Here is a 12,866-nt window from a genome sequence, read left to right on the forward strand (position 1 = left end):
GTCTTGTTAAGCTAATGCGACCTGCACGTCTCTTCCAAGGGGCATTTTAATCGCCTTGGTAAGCTACTTATTCCTGCAAGCCTCTTCCAAGGGGCATTTAAACCATCTTGTTAAGCTACTGCAGACTGCATTTCTCTTCCAAGGGGCATTTAAACCGTCTTGTTAAGCTACTGCGACTTGCCTGTCTCTACCAAAGGGCATTTAAACGGTCTTGTTAAGCTACTGTAACCTCCACCACTTTTCCAAGGGGCATTTAAACCGTCTTGTTGAGCTACTGCGACCTGCACGTCTCTTCCAAGGGGCATTTAAACCTTCTTGTTAAGCTACTGCGACCTGCATGTCTCTACCAATTGACATTTAAAACGTCTTTTAAGCTTCTGCGACCTGCACGTCTCTTCCAAGGGGTATTTAAACAGTCTTGTTAAGGTGCTGCGACCTGCATGTCCTTCCAAGGGGCATTTAAACCGTCTTGTTAAGCTACTGTAACCTCCACTCATTTTCCAAGGGGCATATAAACCGTCTTGTTAACCTACTGTGACCTGCACATCTCTTCCAAGGGGCTTTTAAAACGCTTTGTTAAGCTACTGCGACCTGCATGTCTCTTCCAAGGGGCATTTAAACCGTCTTGTTAAGCTACTGCGACCTGCACGTCTCTTCCAAGGGGCATTTAAACCATCATGTTAAGCTGCTGCGACCTGCGTGTCTCTTCCAAGGGGCATTGAAACCGTCTTGTTAAGCTACTGCGACCTCCTCCGCACTTCCAAGGGGCATTTAAACCGTCTTGTTAAGCTACTGCGACCTGCACGTCTCTTCCAAGTGGCATTTAAACCATCTTGTTAAGCTACTGCGACATGCACGTCTCTTCCAAGGGGCATTTAAACTGTTTTGTTTTTCTACTGCGACCTCCACCTATCTTCTAAGGGGCATTTAAACCGTCTTATTAAGCTACTGCGACCTGCACATCTCTTCCAAGGGGCATTTAAACAGTCTTGTTAAGCTTCTGTGGCCTGCATGTCTCTTCTAAGGGGCATTTAAACCGTCTTGCTAAGCTACTGCGACTTGCACGTCTCTTCCAAGGGGCATTTAAACCGTGTTGTTAAGCTACTGTAACCTCCACCAATTTTCCAAGGGGCATATAAACCGTCTTGTTAAGCTACTGCGACCTGCACATCTCTTCCAAGGGGCTTTTAAACAGTCTTGTTAAGCTACTGCGACCTTCACGTCTCTTCCAAGGGGCATTTAAACTGTCTTGTTAAGCTACTGCGACGTCCACCGCTCTTCAAAGGGGCATTTAAACCGTCTTGTTAAGCTACTGCGACCTGCACGTCTCTTCCAACTGGCATTTAAACCATTTTGGTAAGCTACTGCGACCTGCAAGCCTATTCCAAGGGGCATTTAAACCCTCTTGTTAAGTTTCTGTGACCTGAACGTCTCTTCCAAGGGGCATTTAAACCGTCTTATTAAGCCACTGCGACCTGCACGTCTCTTCCAAGGGGCATTTAAACCGTCTTGTTAAGCTGCTGCGACCTGCATGTCTCTTCCAAGGGGCATTTAAACTGTCTTGTTAAGCTACTGCGACCTCCACCGCTCTTCCAAGGGGCATTTAAACAATCTTGTTAAGCTACTGCGACCTCCACCGCACTTCCAAGGGGCATTTAAACCGTCTTTTTAAGCCACTGCGACCTGCACGTCTCTTTCAAGGGGGATTTAAACTGTCTTGTTAAGCTACTGCGACCTCCACCGCTCTTTCAAGGGGCATTTAAACTGTCTTGTTAAGCTACTGCGACCTGCACGTCTCTTCCAAGTGGCATTTAAACCGTCTTGTTAAGCTACGGCGACCTGCACGCCTCTTCCAAGGGGCATTTAAACTGTCTTTTTAAGTTACTGTGACCTCCACTTCTCTTCCAAGGGGCATTTAAACCGTCTTATTAAGCTACTGCGACCTGCACGTCTCTTCCAAGGGGCATTTAAACCGTCTTGTTAAGCTACTGTGACCTGCACGTCTCTTCCAAGGGGCATTTAAACTGTCTTGTTAAGCTTCTGCGACCTCCACCGCTCTTCCAAGGGGCATTTAAACCGTCTTGTTAAGCTACTGCGACCTGCTCGTTTATTCCAAGGGGCATTTAAACTGTCTTGTTAAGCTACTGTGACCAGCACGTCTCTTCCAAGCCGCATTTAAACCATCTTGTTAAGCTACTGCGACCTGCATGTCTCTTCCAAGGGGCATTTAAACCATCTTGTTAAGCCACTGCTACCAGCACGTCTCTTCAAAGTGGCATTTAAGCTGTCTTGTTAAGCTGCTGCGACCTGCATGTCTCTTCCAGGGGGCATTTAAACCGTCTTGTTCAGCTACTGCACCCTCCACCGCACTTCCAAGTGGCATTTAAACCGTCTTGTTAAGCTACTGCGACTTGCACGTCTTTTTAAGCTGCTGCGACCTGCATGTCTCTTCCAAGGGGCATTTAAACCATCTTGTTAAGCTACTGCGACGTACACCGCTCTTCCAAGGGGCATTTAAACCGTCTTGTTAAGCTACTGCGACCTGCACGTCTCTTCCAAGTGGCATTTAAAGCGTCTTGTTAAGCTAATGCGACCTGCCCGTCTTTTCCAAGGGGCATTTAAACTGTATTTTTAAGTTACTGTGACCTCCACCTCTCTTCCAAGGGCCATTTAAACCGTCTTATTAAGCTACTGCGACCTGCACATCTCTTCCAAGGGGCATTTAAACCGTCTTATTAAGCTACTGCAACATGCACGTCTCTTCCAAGGGGCATTTAAACTGTCTTGTTAAGCTTCTGTGACCTCCACCGCTCTTCCAAGGGGCATTTAAACCATCTTGTTAAGCTACTGCGACCTGCACGTCTCTTCCAAGGCTCATTTAAACTGTCTTTTTAAGCTTCTGCGACTTGAACGTCTCTTCCAAGGGGCATTTAAACCGTCTTGTTAAGCTACTATAACCTCCACCACTTTTCCAAGGGGCATCTCAACAGTCTTGTTAAGCTACTGCGACCTGCACGTCTCTTCCAAGGGGCATTTAAACCTTCTTGTTAAGCTACTGCTACCTGCATGTCTCTTCCAAGGGGCATTTAAACCATCCTGTTAAGCTACTGTGACCTCCACCGCTCTTCCAAGGGGCATTTAAACCATCTTGTTAAGCTACTGCGACCTGCACGTCTCTTCCAAGGGACATTTAAACCCTCTTGTTAAGCTCCTGCGACCTGCACGTCTCTTGAAAGGGGCATTTAAACCCTTTTTTTAAGCTACTGCGACCTGCACGTCTCTTCCAAGGGGCATTTAAACTGTCTTGTTAAGCTACTGCGACCTCCATCTCTCTTCCAAGGGGCATTTAAACCATCCTATTAAGCTACTGCGACCTGCACATCTCTTCCAAGCAGCATTTAAACAGTCTAATTAAGCTACTGCGACCTGCACGTCTCTTGAAAGGGGCATTTAAACCGTCTTGTTAAGCTACTGCGACCTCCACCGCTCTTCCAAGGGGCATTTAAACCGTCTTTTTAAGCTACTGCGACCTGCACGTCTCTTTCAAGGGGCATTTAAACCGTCTTGTTAAGCTACTGCGACCTGCACGTCTCTTCCAAGTGTCATTTAAACCGTCTTGTTAAGCTACTGCGACCTGCAAGTCTCTTCCAAGGGGCATTTAAACTGTCTTGTTAAGCTACTGCGACCTCCACCTCTCTTCCAAGGGGCATTTAAAGCGTCTTGTTAAGCTACTGCGACCTGCTCGTCTCTTCCAAGGGGCATTTAAACCGTCTTGTTAAGCTACTGCAACCTGCAAGTCTCTTCCAAGGCTCATTTAAACCGTCTTTTTAAGCTACTGAGACTTGCACGTCTCTTCCAAGGGGCATTTAAACGGTCTTGTTAAGCTACTGTAACCTCCACCACTTTTCCAAGGCGCATCCCAACAGTCTTGATAAGCTACTGCGAACTGCATGTCTCTTCCAAGGGGCATTTAAACCGTCTTGTTAAGCTGCTGTGACCTGCATGTCTTTTGAAGGGGCATTTAAACCATCTTGTTAAGCTACTGCGACCTCCACCGCATTTCCAATGGGCATTTAAACCGTCTTGTTAAGCTACTGCGACCTGCACATCTCTTTCAAGGGGCATTTAAACTGTCTTGTTAAGCTACTGCGACCTCCACCGCTCTTCCAAGAGGCATTTAAACCTTCTTGTTAAGCTACTGCGACCAGCACGTCTCTTCCAAGGCGCATTTAAACCCTCTTGTTAAGCTACTGCGACTTGCACGTCTCTTCCAAGGGGTCATTTAAACCGTCTTGTTAAGACACAGCTACCTGCACGCCTCTTCAAAGTGACATTTAAGCCATCTTGTTAAGCTGCTGCGACCTGCATGTCTCTTCCAAGGGGCATTTAAACCCTCTTGTTAAGCTACTGCAACCTGCACGTCTCTTCCAAGGGGGATTTAAACCGTCTTGTTTAGCTAGTGCGACCTGCACGTCTCTTCAAAGGGGTATTTAAACCATCTTGTTAAGCTACTACGACCTGCTTGTCTCTTCCAAGGGGCATTTAAACCGTCATCTTAAGCTACTGCCACCTGCACGTCTCTTCCAAGGCTCATTTAAACCGTGTTTTTAAGCTACTGCGACTTGCACGTCTCTTCCAAGGGTCATTTAAACCGTCTTGTTAAGCTACTGCGACCTGCATGTCTCTTCCAAGGGGCATTTAAACCGTCTTGTTAAGCTACTGCGACTGGCATGTCTCTTCCAAGGGGCATTTAAACCGTCTTGTTAAGCCACTGCGACCTGCACGTCTCTTCCAAGGGGCATTTAAACCATCTTTTTAAGCTGATGGGAACTGCATGTCTCTCCCAAGGGGCATTTAAACCAACTTGTTATGCTACTGCGACCTCCACCGCTCTTCCAAAGGGCATTTAAACCATCTTGCTAAGCTTCTGCTATCTGCACGTCTCTTCCAAGAGGCATTTCAACCGTCTTGGTAATCTACTGCGACCTGCAAGCCTATTCCAAGGGGCATTTAAACCCTCTTGTTAAGCTACTGCGACCTGCACGTTTCTTCCAAGGGGGATTTAAACCGTATTGTTAAGCTACTGCGACCTGCACGTCTCTTCCAAGGTGCATTTAAACCGTCTTGTTAAGCTACTGCGACCTGCACGTCTCTTCCAAGGGGCATTTAAACCATCTTATTAAGCTACTGCGACCTCCACCGCTCTTCCAAGGGGCATTTAAACTGTCTTGTTTAGCTACTGCGACCTCCACCTCTCTTCCAAGGTGCATTTAAACCATCTTATTAAGCTACTGCGACCTGCACATCTCTTCCAAGGGGCATTTAAACCGTCTGATTAAGCTACTGAGACCTGCACGTCTCTTCCAAGGGGCATTTAAACTGTCTTGTTAAGCTAATGCTACCTCCACCTCTCTTCCAAGGGGCATTTAAACCGTCTTATTAAGCTACTGCGACCTGCACATCTCTTCCAAGGGGCATTTAAACCGTCTTGTTAAGCTACTGCGACCTTCACGTCTCTTCCAAGGGGCATTTAAACTGTCTTGTTAAGCTACTGTGACCTCCACCGCTCTTTCAAAGGGGCATTTAAACCGTTTGTTAAGCTACTGCGACCTGCAAGCCTATTCCAAGGGGCATTTAAACCCTCTTGTTATGTTTCTGAGACCTGCACGTCTCTTCCAAGAGGCATTTAAACCGTCTTGTTAAGCCACTGCGACCTGCATGTCTCTTCCAAGGGGCATTTAAACCATCTTGATAAGCTACTGCGACCTCCACCGCACTTCCAAGGGGCATTTAAACCGTCTTGCTAAGCTACTGCGACCTGCACATCTCTTCCAAGGGGCATTTAAACCGTCTTGTTAAACTACTGCGACCTTCACGTCTCTTCCAAGGGGCATTTAAACTGTCTTGTTAAGCTACTGCGACCTCCACCGCTCTTCCAAGGGGCATTTAAACCGTCTTGTTAAGCTACTGTAACCTCCACCACTTTTCCAAGGGGCATCTCAACAGTCTTGTTAAGCTACTGCGACCTGCACGTCTCTTCCAAGGGGCATTTAAACCGTCCTGTTAAGCTACTGCTACCTGCATGTCTCTTCCAAGGGGCATTTAAACCGTCTTGTTAAGCTATTGTGACCTCCACCGCTCTTCCAAGGGGCATTTAAACCATCTTGTTAAGCTACTGCGACCTACACGTCTCTTCCAAGGGGCATTTAAACCGTCTTATTAAGCTACTGCGACCAGCACGTCTCTTCCAAGGGGCATTTAAACTGTCTTGTTAAGCTACTGTGACCTCCACCGCTCTTCCAAGGGGCATTTAAACCATCTTGTTAAGCTACTACGACCTGCACGTCTCTTCCAAGGGGGCTTTAAACTGTCTTGTTAAGCGACTGCGACCTGCACTTCTCTTCCAAGGGGCATTTAAACCGTCTTGTTAAGCTACTGCGACCTGCTCGTCTCTTCCAAGGGGCACTTAAACCATCTTGTTAAGCTACTGCGACTTGCACGTCTCTTCCTAGGGAAATTTAAACCGTCTTGTTAAGCTACTGCGACCTGCACGTCTCTTCCATGGGGCATTTAAACCGTCTTGTTGAGCTACTGCGACCTGCATGTCTCTACCAAGGGACATTGAAACCGTCTTGTTAAGCTACTGCGACCTGCACGTCTCTTCCAAGGGGCAATTAAACAATCTTGTTAAGATGCTGCGACCTGCATGTCTCTTCCAAGGGGCATTTAAACCGTCTTGTTAAGCTACTGCGACCTCCACCGCTCTTCCAAGGGGCATTTAAATTGTCTTGTTAAGCTACTGCGACCTGCACGTCTCTTCCAAGGGGCATTTAAATCATCTTGGTAAGCTACTGCGTCCTGCAAGCCTCTTCCAAGGGGCATTTAACCCTTCTTGTTAAGTTACTGCTACCTGCACGTCTCTTCCATTGGGCATTTAAACCGTCTTGTTAAGCTACTGCGACCTGCACGTCTTTTCCAAGGGGGATTTAAACCGTCTTGTTAAGCTACTGCGACCTGCACGTCTTTTCCAAGGGGCATTTACACCGTCTTGTTAAGCTACTGTGACTTGCACGTCTCTTCCAAGGGACATTTAAACGGACTTGTTAAGCTACTGCGAACTAAACCGTTCTTCCAAGGGGCATTTAAACCATCTTGTTAAGCTACTGCTGCCTGCACGTCTCCTCCAAGGGGCATTTAAACCGTCTTGTTAAGCTACTGCGACCTGCACGTCTTTTCCAAGGGGCATTTACACCGTCTTGTTAAGCTACTGTGACTTGCACGTCTCTTCCAAGGGACATTTAAACGGACTTGTTAAGCTCCTGCGACCTGCACGTCTCTTCCAAAGGGCATTTAAACCGTCTTATTAAGCTACTGTAACCTCCACCACTTTTCCAAGGGGCATTTAAACGGTCTTGTTAAGCTACTGCGACCTGCACTTCTCTTCCATGGGGCATTTAAACCGTCTTGTTAAGCTACTGAGACCTGCATGTCTCTACCAAGGGACATTTAAAACGTCTTTTAATCTACTGCTACCTGCACGTCTCTTCCAAGGGGTATTTAAACAGTCTTGTTAAGGTGCTGCGACCTGTACGTCTCTTCCAAGGGGCATTTAAACCGTCTTGTTAAGCTACTGCGACCTCCACCGCACTTCCAAGGGACATTTAAACCGTCTTGTTAAGCTACTGCGACCTCCGCCGCACTTCCAAGGGACATTTAAACCGTCCTGTTAAGCTACTGCTACCTGCAGGTCTCTTCCAAGGGGCATTTAAACCGTCTTATTAAGCTACTGAGACCTGCACGTCTCTTCCAAGGGGCATTTAAACTGTCTTGTTAAGCTAATGCTACCTCCACCTCTCTGCCAAGGGGCATTTAAACCGTCTTATTAAGCTACTGCGACCTGCACATCTCTTCCAAGGGGCATTTAAACCGTCTTGTTAAGCTACTGCGACCTTCACGTCTCTTCCAAGGGGCATTTAAACTGTCTTGTTAAGCTACTGCGACCTCCACCGCTCTTCCAAGGTGCATTTAAACCATCTTATTAAGCTACTGCGACCTGCACATCTCTTCCAAGGGGCATTTAAACCGTCTGATTAAGCTACTGAGACCTGCACGTCTCTTCCAAGGGGCATTTAAACTGTCTTGTTAAGCTAATGCTACCTCCACCTCTCTTCCAACGGTCATTTAAACCGTCTTTTTAAGCTACTGCGACCTGCACATCTCTTCCAAGGGGCATTTAAACCGTCTTGTTAAGCTACTGCGACCTTCACGTCTCTTCCAAGGGGCATTTAAACTGTCTTGTTAAGCTACTGCGACCTCCACCGCTCTTTCAAGGGGCATTTAAACCGTTTGTTAAGCTACTGCGACCTGCAAGCCTATTCCAAGTGGCATTTAAACCCTCTTGTTATGTTTCTGAGACCTGCACGTCTCTTCCAAGAGGCATTTAAACCGTCTTGTTAAGCCACTGCGACCTGCATGTCTCTTCCAAGGGGCATTTAAACCATCTTGATAAGCTACTGCGACCTCCACCGCACTTCCAAGGGGCATTTAAACTGTCTTGCTAAGCTACTGCGACCTGCACATCTCTTCCAAGGGGCATTTAAACCGTCTTGTTAAACTACTGCGACCTTCACGTCTCTTCCAAGGGGCATTTAAACTGTCTTGTTAAGCTACTGCGACCTCCACCGCTCTTCCAAGGGGCATTTAAACCGTCTTGTTAAGCTACTGTAACCTCCACCACTTTTCCAAGGGGCATCTCAACAGTCTTGTTAAGCTACTGCGACCTGCACGTCTCTTCCAAGGGGCATTTAAACCGTCCTGTTAAGCTACTGCTACCTGCATGTCTCTTCCAAGGGGCATTTAAACCGTCTTGTTAAGCTATTGTGACCTCCACCGCTCTTCCAAGGGGCATTTAAACCATCTTGTTAAGCTACTGCGACCTACACGTCTCTTCCAAGGGGCATTTAAACCGTCTTATTAAGCTACTGCGACCAGCACGTCTCTTCCAAGGGGCATTTAAACTGTCTTGTTAAGCTACTGCGACCTGCACGTCTCTTCCAAGGGGCACTTAAACTGTCTTGTTAAGCTACTGTGACCTCCACCGCTCTTCCAAGGGGCATTTAAACCATCTTGTTAAGCTACTACGACCTGCACGTCTCTTCCAAGGGGGCTTTAAACTGTCTTGTTAAGCTACTGCGACCTGCACGTCTCTTCCAAGGGGCATTTAAACCGTCTTGTTAAGCTACTGCGACCTGCTCGTCTCTTCCAAGGGGCACTTAAACCCTCTTGTTAAGCTACTGCGACTTGCACGTCTCTTCCAATGGAAATTTAAACCGTCTTGTTAAGCTACTGCGACCTGCACGTCTCTTCCATGGGGCATTTAAACCGTCTTGTTAAGCTACTGCGACCTGCATGTCTCTACCAAGGGACATTGAAACCGTCTTGTTAAGCTACTGCGACCCGCACGTCTCTTCCAAGGGGCAATTAAACAATCTTGTTAAGATGCTGCGACCTGCATGTCTCTTCCAAGGGGCATTTAAACCGTCTTGTTAAACTACTGCGACCTCCACCGCTCTTCCAAGGGGCATATAAATTGTCTTGTTAAGCTACTGCGAAATGCACGTCTCTTCCAAGGGGCATTTAAATCGTCTTGGTAAGCTACTGCGTCCTGCAAGCCTCTTCCAAGGGGCATTTAACCCTTCTTGTTAAGTTACTGCTACCTGCACGTCTCTTCCATTGGGCATTTAAACTATCTTGTTAAGCTACTGCGAACTAAACCGTTCTTCCAAGGGGCATTTAAACCATCTTGTTAAGCTACTGCTGCCTGCACGTCTCCTCCAAGGGGCATTTAAACCGTCTTGTTAAGCTACTGCGACCTGCACGTCTTTTCCAAGGGGCATTTACACCGTCTTGTTAAGCTACTGTGAATTGCACGTCTCTTCCAAGGGACATTTAAAAGGTCTTGTTAAGCTCCTGCGACCTGCACGTCTCTTCCAAGGGGCATTTAAACCGTCTTATTAAGCTACTGTAACCTCCACCACTTTTCCAAGGGGCATTTAAACGGTCTTGTTAAGCTACTGCGACCTGCACTTCTCTTCCATGGGGCATTTAAACCGTCTTGTTAAGCTACTGAGACCTGCATGTCTCTACCAAGGGACATTTAAAACGTCTTTTAAGCTACTGCTACCTGCACGTCTCTTCCAAGGGGTATTTAAACAGTCTTGTTAAGGTGCTGCGACCTGTACGTCTCTTCCAAGGGGCATTTAAACCGTCTTGTTAAGCTACTGCGACCTCCACCGCACTTCCAAGGGACATTTAAACCGTCTTGTTAAGCTACTGCGACCTCCGCCGCACTTCCAAGGGACATTTAAACCGTCCTGTTAAGCTACTGCTACCTGCAGGTCTCTTCCAAGGGGCATTTAAACCGTCTTATTAAGCTACTGAGACCTGCACGTCTCTTCCAAGGGGCATTTAAACTGTCTTGTTAAGCTAATGCTACCTCCACCTCTCTGCCAAGGGGCATTTAAACCGTCTTATTAAGCTACTGCGACCTGCACATCTCTTCCAAGGGGCATTTAAACCGTCTTGTTAAGCTTCTGCGACCTTCACGTCTCTTCCAAGGGGCATTTAAACTGTCTTGTTAAGCTACTGCGACCTCCACCGCTCTTCCAAGGTGCATTTAAACCGTCTTGTTAAGCTACTGCGACCTGCACGTCTCTTCCAAGGGGCATTTAAACCATCTTGGTAAGCTACTGCGACCTGCAAGCCTATTCCAAGGGGCATTTAAACCCTCTTGTTAAGTTTCTGTGACCTGCACGTCTCTTCCAAGGTGCATTTAAACCGTCTTATTAAGCCACTGCGACCTGCACGTCTCTTCCAAGGGGCATTTAAACCGTCTTGTTAAGCTGCTGCGACCTGCATGTCTCTTCCAAGGGGCATTTAAACCATCATGTTAAGCTACTGCGACCTCCACCGCATTTCCAAGTTGCATTTAAACCGTCTTGTTAAGCTACTGCGACCTGCACGTCTCTTTCAAGCGGCATTTAAACTGTCTTGTTAAGCTACTGCGACCTCCACCGCTCTTCCAAGGGGCATTTAAACCATCTTGTTAAGCTACTGCGACCTGCACGTCTCTTTCAAGGGGCATTTAAACTGTCTTGTTAAGCTACTGCGACCTCCACCGCTCTTTCAAGGGGCATTTAAACTGTCTTGTTAAGCTACTGCGACCTGCATGTCTCTTCCAAGGGGCATTTAAACCATCTTGTTAAGCTCCTGCTACCTGCACGTCTCTTGAAAGGGGCATTTAAACTATCTTGTTAAGCTACTGCGAACTAAACCGTTCTTCCAAGGGGCATTTAAACCATCTTGTTAAGCTACTGCTGCCTGCACGTCTCCTCCAAGGGGCATTTAAACCGTCTTGTTAAGCTACTGCGACCTGCACGTCTTTTCCAAGGGGCATTTACACCGTCTTGTTAAGCTACTGTGACTTGCACGTCTCTTCCAAGGGACATTTAAACGGTCTTGTTAAGCTCCTGCGACCTGCACGTCTATTCCAAGGGGCATTTAAACCGTCTTATTAAGCTACTGTAACCTCCACCACTTTTCCAAGGGGCATTTAAACGGTCTTGTTAAGCTACTGCGACCTGCACTTCTCTTCCATGGGGCATTTAAACCGTCTTGTTAAGCTACTGAGACCTGCATGTCTCTACCAAGGGACATTTAAAACGTCTTTTAAGCTACTGCTACCTGCACGTCTCTTCCAAGGGGTATTTAAACAGTCTTGTTAAGGTGCTGCGACCTGTACGTCTCTTCCAAGGGGCATTTAAACCGTCTTGTTAAGCTACTGCGACCTCCACCGCACTTCCAAGGGACATTTAAACCGTCTTGTTAAGCTACTGCGACCTCCGCCGCACTTCCAAGGGACATTTAAACCGTCCTGTTAAGCTACTGCTACCTGCAGGTCTCTTCCAAGGGGCATTTAAACCGTCTTATTAAGCTACTGAGACCTGCACGTCTCTTCCAAGGGGCATTTAAACTGTCTTGTTAAGCTAATGCTACCTCCACCTCTCTGCCAAGGGGCATTTAAACCGTCTTATTAAGCTACTGCGACCTGCACATCTCTTCCAAGGGGCATTTAAACCGTCTTGTTAAGCTTCTGCGACCTTCACGTCTCTTAAAAGGGGCATTTAAACTGTCTTGTTAAGCTACTGCGACCTCCACCGCTCTTCCAAGGTGCATTTAAACCGTCTTGTTAAGCTACTGCGACCTGCACGTCTCTTCCAAGGGGCATTTAAACCATCTTGGTAAGCTACTGCGACCTGCAAGCCTATTCCAAGGGGCATTTAAACCCTCTTGTTAAGTTTCTGTGACCTGCACGTCTCTTCCAAGGTGCATTTAAACCGTCTTATTAAGCCACTGCGACCTGCACGTCTCTTCCAAGGGGCATTTAAACCGTCTTGTTAAGCTGCTGCGACCTGCATGTCTCTTCCAAGGGGCATTTAAACCATCATGTTAAGCTACTGCGACCTCCACCGCATTTCCAAGTTGCATTTAAACCGTCTTGTTAAGCTACTGCGACCTGCACGTCTCTTTCAAGCGGCATTTAAACTGTCTTGTTAAGCTACTGCGACCTCCACCGCTCTTCCAAGGGGCATTTAAACCATCTTGTTAAGCTACTGCGACCTGCACGTCTCTTTCAAGGGGCATTTAAACTGTCTTGTTAAGCTACTGCGACCTCCACCGCTCTTTCAAGGGGCATTTAAACTGTCTTGTTAAGCTACTGCGACCTGCACGTCTCTTCCAAGTGGCATTTAAACCGTCTTGTTAAGCTAATGCGACCTGCACGCCTCTTCCAAGGGGCATTTAAACTG

This window comes from Phyllobates terribilis, unplaced genomic scaffold, assembly GCF_046119375.1.
Source record: "Phyllobates terribilis strain yellow unplaced genomic scaffold, ASM4611937v1 Scaffold_164__1_contigs__length_4228542, whole genome shotgun sequence".
NCBI classification, from domain to species: domain Eukaryota; kingdom Metazoa; phylum Chordata; class Amphibia; order Anura; family Dendrobatidae; genus Phyllobates; species Phyllobates terribilis.